The sequence below is a fragment of the Heteronotia binoei genome, chromosome 21 (assembly GCF_032191835.1).
Source record: "Heteronotia binoei isolate CCM8104 ecotype False Entrance Well chromosome 21, APGP_CSIRO_Hbin_v1, whole genome shotgun sequence".
In the NCBI taxonomy this organism is placed as follows: Eukaryota; Metazoa; Chordata; class Lepidosauria; order Squamata; family Gekkonidae; genus Heteronotia; species Heteronotia binoei.
In genome coordinates, this window is record NC_083243.1 from 84,044,362 (window position 1) to 84,059,937 (window position 15,576).

Genomic DNA, 15,576 nt, shown 5'->3' on the forward strand with positions numbered 1-15,576 from the left:
GTCTTAAAGGCACTACTGTACTCCAACTTTGTTATATATGCACTGTTTGCAAATAGTAACTAGAATATAAGATGGGAGGCACAAAATTAAGCCCAAAAGGCTCTAGTTTTTCAGTCCCCAGTAGGGTTGCCAAGTCCAATTAAAGAAAAACCTGGGGACTTTGGGGGCGGAGCCAGGAGACTTTGGGGGTGGAGCCAGGAGACATTGGGGGTGGAGCCAGGAACAAGGGTGTGACAAGCATAATTGAACTTCAAGGGAGTTCTGGCCATCACGTTTAAAGGGACAGCACACCTTTTTAAATGCCTTTCTCCCATAGGGAATAATTAAGGATGGGGCACCATCTTTTGGGGCTCACAGAACTGGACCCTCTGGTCCAATCATTTTGAAACTTGGGGGGTATTTTGGGGAGAGGCACTAGATGATATACTAAAAATTTGGTGCCTCTACCTCAAAAAATGCCCCCCCAGAGCCCCCAATACCAACAGATCAATTCCCTATTATTCCCTATGGGAATCATTCTCCATAGGGAATAATAGAGTGCCCAGTAGACATTTCCCTCCCCCACATGCTTTCTAAAGGGGGGGGGAGGGCCTCCACACCAGGGAATCCCCTGCCCCCTCCCTCTCTCTCTCACACAAATACTTACTAGATCTTCTTCCTGGAGAACTCTACTTGCTGTGAAAACGAAAGCAAAAGAAAGGGAGGGGCCGTTCTCCATGGAAACTATTACTGACCCTTTCCAATGAAGCCCTTCCTGTTTCCTGTGCAGTCTTAAAGGCACACATTTTACAAACGGATCAGGAGCTCTACAACTACATGATGCCTACACGCATGTTCTACCCCGCCCCCCCGCTTCTGGATTTTTGGAGAGCGGGGGAGGAGGCTGCAAATTCGGGGGTTCCCCGCCAGGGTGGGGGGGTTGGGAAACCTAGTCCCCAGGGACTTCACACTTAACACAGAATGCATCTGTATATATACCAGTATTGTACAAGGGAGCATCTGCAAGAGTTGGATAGATTGGGAAAGCTCTACTTGCAAAATAAAACCACTACAGTCTAGCTTGCATTTGTCTTTCACACAAACCCTTTTAAAAATGTTTTCTACTTTTATAGCAGCTTGAACCTTGCACTGTCACTGTTGTTGTGCTGCCAAAACCACAATGGAAAAAGATTTCCAAGTTTGTTCTTCCATTAAAGTAGGCTCCTGACAAGATTCTCCCTTCAGCCCAATGGCATTTGCTGTATCAGCAACATGGGGACACTGGACAGGATTGTGAAAATTTCCCCCCATTGCGGTTGTTGAAACCATCCACCACCAGATAGCAAGACGAAAAAGCTTGTTCAAAAGACTGTTTTTCAAGAATTCCCTGCTACCCCTCCTTTCCTCACTTTCCACCCTCTTATCAGTATGAATGCACTCAACTCAATCAATGAAGCATCTCTTATCTGAGATCTTGGCTTACCTCCAGTTGCAGCTCATGCTGGCTTTCTCTCTCTCCAGGATTTTCCCAATTCTCTGTTTGTGATCTTTAATCCCAGTTATCATGTACACAGGGTTCTACTGAGAAAATGAGCTTTACTTAAATGTTGCCTGTATAATTGAAGTAGATTAATAAAATTTTTTTGAAACAAATCCAAAGCCAGAGTCACTAAGATATACTGAAATTGTGGAGATACACAAAAATACTGGAAGTGAAAGCTCAAACCAAACCTAACTACAAAATTATGTAAACCCCTCCCCTCCCCCCACACACAGCTGAACAGTCGCATCTCATTTGCAGGGGACACTTGTGCAATTTTTCTGTGCTTGCAAATTAGATTTGGTAAAACTTGTTTAATGCTTACAATACATGACATCCAAGGGTTGCTCACTTGCTGATACAAAAAAGATGGTATCTACAGTGTCTGTACAGCCAGTGACTAAACACAAAGCTTCAGACTCTAAGACTCCCAAGCATCCTGCTTTTCAAGGGAGGGAGAGGAAGAAATATGTGTGAGGGGGAAATTCAGATGATAAAATGACTGAGGAAAGAACTGAATGAAGTCACTGTGCTACAGAATTCCCGTGTGCAAGCACAACAGAGTTAGTGTGCAAGGAAGCTACTTGCACTCTGATCCTGTTCTGAGAACAAGGGTCATAGTAGTAGAATGTGCACAAATCATGTTATTGACAATATGGGGTGGCCTCAAGGATGTTTCTTTATTTTTAACATCATGTGGGGGAGAATTTTGGAAGGTTTGGCTTCTCTGGCCATGGAAGTTCCAGAAGGATAAAAGTGGTAGTCTATTTTAACAAAACAAACAGATGTCCAGTGGCACCAGACATTTATTCCAGCATGAACTTTCATAAACCAGAGCTCACTTCCTCAAATGCAGTGGTGAATTTCTGTTTTGTTTCTCTAGTCATTGCCAAACTTCTCCCAGCTATATGGACTCACCTCTGCAAAACAGGGGCCATCTATGAGTATATGAAGCTGTTTTATATAAAGATGGACTACTGCCTACTGAGCCCGGTATTGTTCACACTTTGATGGACTGCAGGTCGTCAGGGTCTTAGTAATTCTCAGTTCTGTTACCAGGATCTTTGTTGAACCTGATCCTTTTGCATACAAAACATGTGTTCTACCACTGAGCTATGCCCCCTCCTCAAGTCTTCAGTCAGGTTTCCTGTCTCTTTTTCCTACCTGCCCTTTCTCATTAAAGGCAAAGAGATGCAGAAAAACATGACTCACTTAGTTTATTACGATCCAAGATCAGAAATAGACTCTTCAGGAAACATACTGTTTAGATACATATCTTGAATATACTTTGTAAAAAACATTTATTCAATAAAATTTGTTGATAATATTTTATTCTGTCTAATTGAGCATACCAAGGCACAAGATCTGGCTACTTTAAAAGTAATTTAATCGCATCAATCATCGAGCAGAAGAGAAATATAAAATTGGTTAGATTTACCAGAATGATTGGAAATAATTGGAATAATATACAGATTCCAAATGTTCTGGTAAAATCAGCAATAAAAGAAGAGGTGCTCAATTGTCTCTGTCATACCCAACTGACATAGGCAGAGGCATATTGCATATGAGGTATGTACTTGCCTCTCTTCTAAAAGGGCAGATGGAATAATGTTAAGTCGAGCCAGAGTGAAAGCTCTGTGATATTTGGGGAATTTCAGCATAGTTAGTTAGATGCAGGCCTCAGATTCAGCAGGAGCTCACAGGAGTGCAGCTCCTGAACCTTTCTGAGGGTTCCCCCTCCTCCTCCTCACTTACCTTGTCCATTGAATAGTAGGTTGTACAGCTGCATAACAATCCCTGGATTAGGAGACTGGGTGGACAGCCAGCCACCAGGAGCTTTGCTACACCCCCAGCAGCCCTCATTAAACTCTGGAGATGCCCATGCTACCCTTTCTCCATTTATGTGATTTTGGGCGGCGGGTGGGTTACTGGCCTTTTGACTGGGGGGGGGGACAGCCCAGGAGAGCCCCAGGTGAATGAGGCCTGCTTGGGCTGGCTGGCCCAAGCAGGCCTTACTTGCCCAGGGCTCTCCTTTTTTTGCATCAGGTTGCTTTTGGCTGGGGGGGTGGCAGCATATGCTAATGAGCTCTACCACCTATTTTTCTACAAAACGACCCCTGGTTAGATGGAACAAAATTTTGGTTGCAGTTTCTCACAGTTGATATAGAGTAGGCTCATGAGCAGTCTGTTTATAGGGAGATGTTCCATAACTTTTGTTTAATTATAGCTTTAGCTCCTTGATAGCCAAGGTGCAAAACAGCTGCACAGGAAAAAAACCCTAAGACAGAGGTAACCAAACTGTGACTTGGGAGCCACATGTGGCTCTTTCACACATATTGTGTGGCTCTTGAAGCCCCCATTGCCCTGTCATAAGAACATAAGAAGAGCCACGTTGGCACTTGGGTTTTTTTAACCACTGTGTGACGCAGTGTGTTGGTCTGGATGGGCCATTGGCCTGATCCAACATGGCTTCTTATGTTCTTATCACGCCAATGGCCCATCCAGTCCAATACTCTGTGTCACACAGGGCCAAAATACCCAGGTGCCATCAGGAGGTCCATCAGTGGGGCCAGGACACTAGAAGCCCCCCCCTCACTGTTTTGCCCCTCAAGCACCAAGAATATAGAGCATCACTGTCTCAGAGAGTTCCAACAATACGCTGTGGCTACTATCCAATCCCCTCTTAAAGCTGTCTATGCTTGCAGCCGTCAGCCAATTTGGAGAAGGCACTTCTCTCTTTAAAAGACTTCTCCAAACCAAGCCAGCCAGCAGCTTGGAGAATGCATTTAAAGTTAAAATTGATTTCTTTCTACCTCTTCCTCCCTCCTCCCACCCCCATCTAGTTTCATTCCTTTCTTCCTGCTCTCAAACACCTGACATTCGTGTCTTGCAGCTGTCAAACATTTGACATTTATTCTATGTGGCTCTTATGTTAGGCAAGCTTGGCCACCCTTGACCTAAAAACTGCAGTTTGTCCTCAATTGCTCTCACCCACCTTGAACGAAAACAATCTAAAAATATTAAGGAAGTTAATCTTGAGAGGGAAAGATTTAGCTTTAACCAGAAGCATATAGCTTGCCACATGGAGCAGAGAAAATTAGTAATGTCTACCGGTAAGTATCAATTTTGGCATCTAAAATCCATTTTAATTGCAATCTATATTGCTGGCCTTTATTCACTACCTACGTAATAATTTCGTTCATTTATGATTATTGTTCCAACTCAGAGCACAGCATTGTGAAAACTGAGGTCACCTCATGACGCACGATAAATCTGTTTACTCTGTTGTAATGGAGGTGTAAAGTTCCATTTTTATATGAAGTTCTTTGTCAGCAATAATATCAGCCTTCTTTCAATAAAGAAGATGGAGCTGAACTAACCCCTTATCTCAGCTAAAGAATATCAAGCAGAAGCAACTTTTAATTTTGCAAAAACTTTTATTATAATTAGAAACAGGCTTTGGATTCAGTGGGAGCTCACAGGAGCGCTGCTCCAGAACCTTTCTGAGAGTTCCACCTCCTCCTCCTCACCTTGTCCATTGACTAGTAGGTGCAACTAAATAACAATCCCTGAATGAGCTCCACCACCTATTTTCCTACAAAATGACCCGTGATTAGAAATATTTTTGAAAGTATTTTAGTGGTAATCACATTGTCTTTACATAGTGACCATTGTTTTCCATAGAGTTCAGTGCACTGATGCCAGTGGCTTTTAAAGCATGTTAAAATTATACAACATACAGCACAAACTTTCAGTGCTTCAGAACTCTTCATTAGACTAGTTGTTTAAAAGTATGTCTGCGTGCATGTGACAGAGATCAGATCTTCCAGCTTATGATCTAAATGCCCCTTTGACTGAATTTTTGGCAGAATGGACAGCTGATTTCAGTGGGTGCACAGTATAGTTAATGAATGACATTCTGGGAAGAAGGGGCCACAAATAGAAACCATCCAATTGAAATATAAAAGCCAGTAATCAACTGCGTGTCTGATCTCTTTAAGACCAAGAGCAAAGGGGTGAGTTCCAGGGTTGGAAAATGCTGAGCTGAATTGCTTCTCAGAAGGGGAGCAGGCTGGGGCTTCTGTTCAGGGTAGTGGAGGGCAATTTAATGCCTACTGCCTACTTTTCTCAGTCAGAGATCAGTCCAAGATATGCACAGGAAACTTTGAGGAGATTTACCTTGACTAAAAGGGAGTCCCGGGGAGGGCTCCTTTGAGGCTTTGAGGGGTCTCCGGAGACAAGTTGCATATTCATCATCTGCAGAAGTTTCCAGAGTAATTTATTTGACATAAGCTCGACAGGATCCTAACCTCCTTTGAGACTGCTAAACATCTAAAGCTATACAAGACCGGTGTTGGATCTGGATAAGTGCAGAAAAAGGTACTGATGACTATCTTCATTCCGGGACTATTTAAAGTTAAACAAAATAAAATCAAAAGGTGGGAAATAGAGATTCAGAAAGCTTGGAAGAAGAAGGGGAGAAGGGGCGAAATTTGAATTTTGTAAATTTAAAGGACAGTGCTCAACAGTGGAAAGGAATTTATTGTTTTGTCTACTTGCGGTTTTGGTGAAAAAGCCCCATCGTCACAGATTTGCAGCTCTCACAGTCAACACAGGAAATACATCAAACATCGTGAGATCTTTTTACCAGTGAAAACGGGATTTGGTGGCAAGAAAAGCAGGAAATGTCAGATGGAAAAGGGAAATCATTGAAGCAGCTAGCCTACTCTAGGACTATAATATCATAGAAAAACATCGGCGGCCATTACTAGGAGGTTAAAATTTAAACAACGTTTTTAAAGTGTTTGGGACATTAAAAATTGGTGAAGCTGACAGAGGTGACAATTATAAGGTAAATACTATTGGATATTATCACTGATAATTATTTTAGAAGCCTTTTGAAGGAAATTTTTTTTAAAGGGAAGCAGAAAGTCACGACGTCCATTTTGGAAGAAATAAAAACATAAATTAATATCTGAGCCCAGGAGGTTCTGAGGATGGCGAAATTAGGCTTATTGAAAAGGGCAAGCCTTACTCTATCAACCTGATAGTTTAAATTTAATTTGGAGAGGTCAAAATTTTCGGTGTTTTTTTAAATGTCAGAGTATAAATTAACCCGTGCAAGGACTGCCTCAATGGAGAAAATGTAAGAGCAATTAGAAGCAATGGAAACCAGGATGATGAAAGGGGTGAGAGACATGATAACTGCTTCTAAAAAAGAAATTAGAAAAGACATTGAAGAGCTACGGAAAGATATAGAAGATCTCAGAAATGAGACTGTGGTAACATCAAAGAAAGTGCAAGAGGTGGAAGAGAGAGTCAAAGTACATGATTTCACCTTGCTAAAAATGCAAGAAAAGGTGGCAATTCATGACTGCAAATTGATGGAGACCCAGATACGTCTGAGAGGAGTACCTGAGGATGAAGAGACTGATTTGAAAGGATATATAATAAGAATAATTGCAGAATTTTGGGAGGAAGATCCTGAAGGAACTAGAAGCATGTATGACTATATGTATAGAGTGAACTCACTATATGCCAAGAAAAATAATCTACCAAGAGATGTGGTTATAAGATACATGACAAAAGAAATGGTGGGAAAAATCTTGAATAAAAATTTTGAAAAGACATTGATAGTGGGAGGCAGCAGAGTAAGAATCATGAAAGAATTGGCAAGACAAGTGATAAATGACAGAAAAGCATACAAAAAATTGACAGAAAAACTACGTGACAATTAAATGAGGTATAGATGGATAATACCTGAAGGTCTGAGCTTTGAGCTGCAAGGAAAAAAGATTACAATTACAAGCACACAGGAACTGCGTAGGTTTTATGAAGAACATAAAGAATTTGCACCATGATGGATTACAAATTATTATCTTGGAATGTAAATGGACTAAATTCACCACAAAAAAGAAAGGCAACGTATCATTGGATTAAAAAGCAATATTGTAATATAGTTTGTTTACAAGAAGTGCATATCAAACAAAAGGATTACAAATTTTTATGGAATAAACAACTGGGACTAGAATTTTATTCATTGGCTGAACAGAAGAAAAGAAGAAGAAGAAGAAGATATTGGATTTATATCCCGCCCTCCACTCCAAAGAGTCTCAGAGCGGCTCACAATCTCCTTTACCTTCCTCCCCCACAACAAACACCCTGTGAGGTGGGTGGGGCTGGAGAGGGCTCTCACAGCAGCTGCCCTTTCAAGGACAACCTCTGCCAGAGCCATGGCTGACCCAAGGCCATGCTAGCAGGTGCAAGTGGAGGAGTGGGGAATCAAACCCGGTTCTCCCAGATAAGAGTCCGCACACTTAACCACTACACCAAACTGGCTCTCCAGTTTGGAGGATATATGGAAGAAAAGGGGAGTGATTTTTTATATTAAACAAGAATTGGAGCCGAAATTAGTGTTTAAAGATAAAGATGGAAGATTTGTAGCGGTAGAAATAATATTAAATGCAACCCCCCCGTTATTATTGGAACTGTATGCACCAAATGGTGCAAAGGATGCTTTTAAAAAAGACATTATACAACAATTTGATGAACTGACTTATGACCAAGTTTTGATAATGGGGGACTTTAATGGAACAATTAAGAATACACTGGATAGGTCTGGGGGTAAAAAAAATAATAAAGAAGGAAAATTGCCAGTCTTTTTTTTTAATTGGTCAAACAAGAAAATTTGGAGGATATATGGAAGAAATTTAAGCAGCAATTAATGCAATGAAAAATGGTAAAGCACCTGGGCCAGATGGATATACAGATAAATTTTTTAAAACCCTCAAAGAGGAGTTAATCCTGAAACTTCAGAAATTGATGAATATGATAAGAACAAAAGGGAAAATACCAAATACGTGGAAGGAAGCAGTTATTTCGTTGATTCCAAAGGAAGATAGAGATGTTATGAACGTAAAAAATTATAGACCAATTTCATTATTAAATAATGATTATAAAATATATACAAGAATCTTGGCAGAACGGTTTAAACAATATTTGATAAATTTTATAAAGGAAGATCAAGTGGGGTTTCTTCCCAAAAGGCAAATAGACAATATCAGAAGTGTTGTAAATATTGTAGAATATTATGAAAAACATCCAGAAAAGGAAGTAGCATTATTCTTTGTGGACGCAGAGAAAGCATTTGACAATTTAAGTTGTGATTTTATGTTTGCAGTAATGGAGAAAATGGAGCTGGGAGAAAGCTTTATAAGAATGATAAAAGCAATATATACTGAACAACGTGCAAGGCTATGTATAAATGCTGATCTTACAGAAGACATAATAATTAGTACAAGACAAGGTTGTCCACTTTCCCCGTTGTTGTTTATAATGACTCTTGAAATATTACTGATGCAAATTCAAGAAGATAAAGAAATAGAAGGATTAAAAGTAAAAGGATTTACTTACAAATACAGAGCATTTGCAGATGATATAATGTTTATAAATGAAAACCCCATACAAGTCACACCTTTGTTGTTAGCCAAAATACAAGAATATAAGGAGTTGGCAGGACTTTGTATTAATAAAGAAAAATCAAAACTTCTATGTAAAAATATGCAAATAAATAAGCAACAAGAATTGCAGAGACTAACGGGCTGTGAAGTTACCTCCAAGGTAAAATATTTGGGTGTGGAGATAACAATGAAGAATATTGATTTGTTCAAAAATAATTATGAGAAGCTATGGCGTAAAATGGATGAAAATATGTTAAAGTGGAATAAACTTAATTTGTCACTGTTGGGTAGAATAGCCGCAATTAAAATGAACATTCTACCAAGAATAATGTATTTGTTTCAAACTATTCTGATTGTGAAAGACAGTAAACAATTTAATAGATGGCAAAGAAAAATTTCAGAGTTTGTGTGGGCAGGGAAGAAACCAAGTATTAAAATGAAAATTTTAACAGATGCAAAAGTAGGCTTCCCAAACCTCCCGCTCTGGTGGGAGACTTCTGGGTTCGCAGCCTCATCTCCTGCTCTTCAAAACTCTGGAAGCGAGGGTGGGGGGTGGAGGGTGGGGGAGAACACACCTTTAGACTTCATGTTGTAGAGCTCCTGAGCCGTTTGCAAAATGTCTGCCCCTTTAAGGCTGGGCAGGAAGCAGGAAGCAGAAAGGGCTTCTGAGAACGGCCCCTCCCTTTCTTTGCTTTCATTTTCACAGGAAGTAGAGTTGTCCGGAGGAAGATCTGGTAAGTGTGTGTGTGTGAGAGAGAGGGAGGGGGCAGGGGATTCCCTAGTTTGGAGGCCCTCCCCCCCTTTAGAAAGCGTGGGGGGGGAGGGAAATGTCTACTAGGCACTCTATTATTCCCTATGGAGAACGATTCCCATAGGGAATAATAGGAAATTGATCCATGGGTATTGGGGGCTCTGGGGGGGCTATTTTTTGAGGTAGAGGCACCAAATTTTTAGTATAGCATCTAGTGCCTCTCCCCAAAATACCCCCCAAGTTTCAAAATGATTGGACCAGAGGGTCCAATTCTATGAGCCCCAAAAGATGGTGCCCGTATCCTTAATTATTTCCTATGGAAGAAAGGCATTTAAAAAGGTGTGCTGTCTCTTTAAATGTGATGGCAGGAACTCCCTTGGAGTTCAATTATGCTTGTCACATCCTTGTTCTTGGCTCCACCCCCAATGTCTCCTGGCTCCACCGCCAAAGTCTCCTGGCTCCACCCCCAAAGTCCCCAGATTTTTCTTTAATTGGACTTGGCAACCCTATGCAAAAGAGAGAGGCGGATTTCAATTACCAGACTTAAAATTATATCATGAAGCAGTTTGCTTAGTACGGATAAAAGAATGGATAATGTTAAATAAAAAACTCTTAGCGTTGGAAGGTCATGGAAATAAATTTGGCTGGCACGTTTATATGTATTATGGGAAAGAAAAGATAGACGGCTTTTTCTCTCACCATTATATAAGAAACAGCTTGCTAAATACATGGATGAAATATGGAGATGAAAGAAAACTGTTATGGATAGTGCCAGCAGAAGTGATAAAAATAACAGCTGAGACGGGTGAAGAAAAGTTGTTGTCATATAATCAACTATTAAAAATACAAAGTGGTAAAATAGAATTGAAAACTGCTGAAGAGCTGAATAATAAATATGATTGGTTTCAAATGCAACAAATAAAGAGCTTGGTGGAGAATGACATTAAAACTGAAGGAATAAAAAGAGCAAACAGAAATGGAAAAAGTTCTGCTTGAGACAACAAAAAATTAATTTCAAAATTATATAAATTACTTTTAAAATGGTCTACGGAAGATGAAGTATATGCACAGTTGTGGAAGCAAGAAAAAATATCAGAGAAATGGGATTAGATTGTAAAAGTTATGACATGAGTGAAATGGACAAATTAACAAGAATTTTAAGAGACTATGATTTAGAAGTTTTTAAGATGGAGTGGAAAAAGTTCAGAAGATATGTAGAAAAAGAGTGGAAAATAAAAGGACATTGGACAATTTTTGATAATGATTCAGTCTTAGAAAAAAGAAGAATATTAATTTTTGGGTACCTTTAAACATTAGTACTTTAAGTAAATAACACCGGCGGGGGTCAAGTAACAGGGGGAGGGGTGGGTAGAAAGTAATATATGGGATAGATAAAAGAAGTTATTAATGATGCAAGAAAAATAGTTACCATATGTTACCAAATAAAATTGTTTTAACAAAAAAGACCAAGAGCAAAGGAAATAGTCTTGATATTAACAACACTGGAAATTAATTTTAGTTGATGTACAAAGCAAATTAAATTATCAAGACTGGTCACTGTTCACTTCCTGGCCCATTTTTAGTAGGCTCCATCACAAAGCAGAGTTGTATATTAGATACCTGATCAGACCCAAAAATTAATGTCTACCATCTTAAAGTTATTTAAAATGGATGTAATTTTAGATTTTTAATGATTTTATTATATTATTTAGTATTGTATGATCTTATGTTGTAACTTGCCCTGAAGGGCGGGATAGAAATCTCATAAGTAAATAAATAAAGCTAAAGCACAAACCACAATGTAGATTCCCTTTACAATTCTTTTCTTTCCATGGGAAAGCAATTTAGGTTTTTCTAAGCCATCTTGTTTACTTAGGTTCTGGTCTTTGGTCCCTGCTTATGCTTGACAACTGCTCTTTCTTTCTTCCCTTTCCAAATTTTTATTCAAAATTGTACGACAAATGTTCTGTACATTACTAAGAATGGTATCTCAGAATGCTTGCTGATGACTGGCAAAGCAAGTGTTTGCATGATTTTTGTGCACTTGCATCTGAATACCTTTGGAAGAGATGCTTACTATACTGCAGGGGTGGCCAATGGTACAACTCCTACAACTCCCATCAGCCCCAGCCAGCATGGCCAGTGACTGGGGATGATGGGAGTTAAAGGCAAAAAACATCTGGAGAGCTACCGTTGGCCTCCCCCTGCTATACTGCTATATCCAATCAAATGCTGTATTGCTGAAACATTTTGCATTTCGTGTCCAACCCAAGGCTAGTTGTATGTACTAAGGATTCCAACAAAAAGGTTTCAATTAGTGACTTGCAGAGCTATTTCCATATCATATGATTATTATGTGGGTATTGACCCTTATTTTCAAAACTAGTTCTGCTGTCTTACAGTTTTGCATTCATAACGACACCCATAGCCAATTATGACCCTTGTGGAAAATATTTAAAGGATCTTTAAGCAAGAGCCACACAGAAGCTTAAACAGAGAGATGATTAATTCAAGGGAAGCACTGCTGACAGCATTTAGTCATACATGTTCGGAGAATGAAGCAGGTAATATAAAATAATAAGCAGATAATATAAAAATTACACTACAGGATAACGGATCCATCTGGTCCAGCATCTGCTTTCACAGTACTATCACCCTCTAGAAACTCTCAAGCAGGGCTTGGATAGCTGTTTCTCTTAATACTATGGGATACATTGTCAGTATGATATTACACAATCATCTCTCCTCCTTCCTTTCTATTTATGCTTACTGTACCATCAAAAGACTTCCCAAACTTCATTATCACAAATCACTAACGCAAAATGAGCATGTTAAACCCAATTTCTGTCAAATATAGATTGTTTTTAAAAATGAGCCTTGTATAATGCAAAAGGTCGTTTGTACCATGCTTTAGTATGCAAGCCAAAGAATAACCTGGAAGAAAGTAATCTGTGAAGTATTGCTAAGTGAAATTCAGCTAAATATTTAATACCTGAAAAATAGTAACATAATTTAGCAAAGTTTATTACCTACTAATCAATTTAAGATAATGCTGGTTACATTATTGAAGAACGTAGGTAGTCTTACTCTTCTGTGGCAAATGCTCTGGTAAATAATCTAAATTGCCAAAATCCACTTTCCTTTTTGGGGGGAGAAAAATAATTTCTGCATTGCAGCCAATGTAAATGACTTTTTCTCTGTGTTGCTTTCTGAATAAAAATGTATGCTGGTATCCTAGTGCTACACAAATTGTAATTTCTCTACAACTTTGACAGAATAACCAGGATACTAAAATAATGAGCATTTTGCTGGGAGAAAAAAACATATAAAGCTATTGACAGCCTAAGTATTCCGGTATGGCAGCTGGTCAGTTACTGAACAGTAACGGGTTTCTGCTGGCATTTCAGACAGACCCGATTCAGTAACTGGCTGCTACCGGAATACTCTCACCTTTTTACACTGTCCCGGTAGTGAGGCATGCCTGAGTCGTTACTAACAAAGAGCATCTTCTTCCACTTTTCAACCCCTCCTTCCGGGTTGAAATCGCTATGGGGTGCTGTGTGAAATGTCCAGTATCTAACCCGGGAGCAGTTTTCGCACCCTTTTCCGCCCGCCGGCACGCACCATCTCCGGCTTTTTTTTTTTTTTTTTGGAACGCCGGGCTAAGATCGCTATAGCGATCCCCAAATCTCCAGGAATTTCCCAAATCAGAGCTGTGGCAGTCTTGTGCGCTATGGATTATCAATTGGGGACAAGCAGGTACATGTGGGGTGGACATAGTGAGGCACCATTGGATAACAGTGTGACATCACTTCCAGGAAAGACCTAGGAATGACATCACATCTGTTCAGGAATCACCAGAAACTCTAAGAGTAAAACTATTATGTCAGTGTTTTTCCTGAAAGTGATGTGTTGCACCACTGCCTGATGGTAATTGGTAAAGATTATTTTTCTCCCATTGGCCACAGGAGTGGTAGCAGGGAATGAAGACCAGGGGTAGAGGATCCCTTGCCTCCAGTAGGAAACAGGCCCCAGCAGGGGCCCAGTTCTGCTATTTTAAGAAAATTCAACAGATTGATCTGGGACACCTCATATTTGTAATATACAGGGGGAAACTGGTTATCACAGACACAGTGGAAGTCCTTGGTGGTGGTGGCTTGAGCAAGATGCACAGTCCAAGCTCAGCCTGGACAAGATGCACAGTGGCACTACCAGAGCTTGTAGGGCCAGCTCTGGTAAGCCACCAGGTGACTTCATGATGGCCAGTCAGTATGGTGGCCATTATTGGGCAAGCCATGCAGCAGTGGGCACTGGGCTCAGCTCCTGCAAATTGTGGGGTGGCAGTTGCCAGGTTCAGTATGGGCAAGTCACAAGGTGGCTACCAGTGGACCAATTACGTGATATCCATTACTGTGACAGAAGAGCAGAGCTGCGCCTGCCCGCATTTGTAGGGCAGGCTCTTGTCTAGGGCCCTTTCGTCCCCAAATAACCCAAGTGTTATTTGCTACGCTTCCTTAAATGGGATTGAGTTGCTAATTATTAAAAAGCAACAAATCCCAACTGCGTAAACCCAGACCACACGAAAACAACGCCCCAAGCATCAGTAAAAGGTTAAGCCCAGGTCAGTCACTCCGCTGTAACGGTGGCCCTCCCCCCTGTGCAACCAAACCCAGCCGATTTAGACTCTTCGATGTATCTATGTAACGGGAGGCGGAGATTTCTCCGCAACTGATATCTGTTCTGACCTATCGTGGGCGCCCACTTTTACAGTTTGAACCAATAAAAAAAGATAAGGAAAGTCGTGGGGGCGATAAAGCACTAGAGTGGATTAAAATGTTCGGAAAACGGAAGGCGGAGTTAAGGGATTGATGGGCCGTGGTGGCCGCCAATAACGATGAGCAACTCCTGGTGGAGCGGCCAATATGCTGTGGATGTAGAGGAGGGGAAGGAGGCGGGAGTTGTTGTCAGGGAACGGGGAGGAGGCGCTGAAGGGAGGAGGCTGCGGGTAGCAGGTGAGAGCGAGTGATCGGGCCCGGGAAACTGGCCGAGGTGGGGTTGGGCCCGTTGAATGGGGGGCGGCGGCTGAGGGCTCGAAGCGTGATCTGCTCCCCCCCGCCCGCCCGCAGATAGAGCCGAGCGACCTGCAGCAAAGGCCGGAACTGTGGTGCTTGTGTGGAGGCGGTGGGGGGGGGGCTCTCGGAAGTTGCGGCGGGTGAGTCTCCGGAGGGGAAGGAAGGAGGTGGGCGGCTGAACTCCGGGAGATCCGGCGGCATGTGAGGCAAGGAGGGAAGCGGAGGGTTTTTGGAAGGGGTGCGATGAGGCGGGAGGCTTGAGGAGGAGCGCCGGGGAAGCGCCCGTGTGTGGGGCCGCTCTGAGGAGAAGCGGTGGCTGGGCGGGGTCTGAGCGCCGGGGAGACCGGAGGGGTGCTCGAGGCGACGGTGGAAGCGTGACTGGAGGAGAAGAGGAGGGGTGGCGGCAGCCGTGTGTGAAGCGCCGCTGCCCTTTCAGGTCGGAAGGAACGGGAGTCTGCTCTTGAATTGGCTCCTTTAAAGTGACGGAGGACTCAGGTTGAACCCCAGAATGAACCTGGGCAATGAGCCAGTGGCAGAGGAATGCAGGAAGATCAGGAGTCCTCTGCAAGAGGAAAAGAGGTGTGGAGTGAGGCGATGCAGGAAGTTGAGAGGAGGAGAAGGGAGAAGCGTATGGTAGAAGTGCCTCGCCGAAGGTACCACACAGTCTGAGAAGGAGGAATCTCAGCTGGAAGACTTGCCATTTCCTGGCTTCATGCGGGCCCGGGGGTTGCGTTTTCTTTTAGGCCCCGGTTTCCCTAACTCTAGGCGTTTCTA

The 15,576-nt window shown here is 41.7% G+C and overlaps 1 protein-coding gene across 9 annotated transcripts in view; it reads left to right on the plus strand.

The window, feature by feature from the left end:
• Positions 1–14,569: 14,569 nt before the first annotated feature.
• The window catches only part of NUMB (NUMB endocytic adaptor protein), a 106,536-nt gene continuing 105,529 nt past the window's right edge, over positions 14,570–15,576 (plus strand). For 6 of the 9 annotated variants that reach the window (XM_060263295.1, XM_060263301.1, XM_060263298.1 and 3 more), the window contains exon 1: positions 14,570–14,742. The gene's annotated coding sequence lies outside the window, so the exon portion shown is untranslated. Of the gene's footprint in view, positions 14,743–14,878; positions 14,943–15,295; positions 15,456–15,576 lie in introns of those variants that run through there. The other 3 variants (XM_060263296.1, XM_060263297.1, XM_060263299.1) reach the window with 3 other exon arrangements.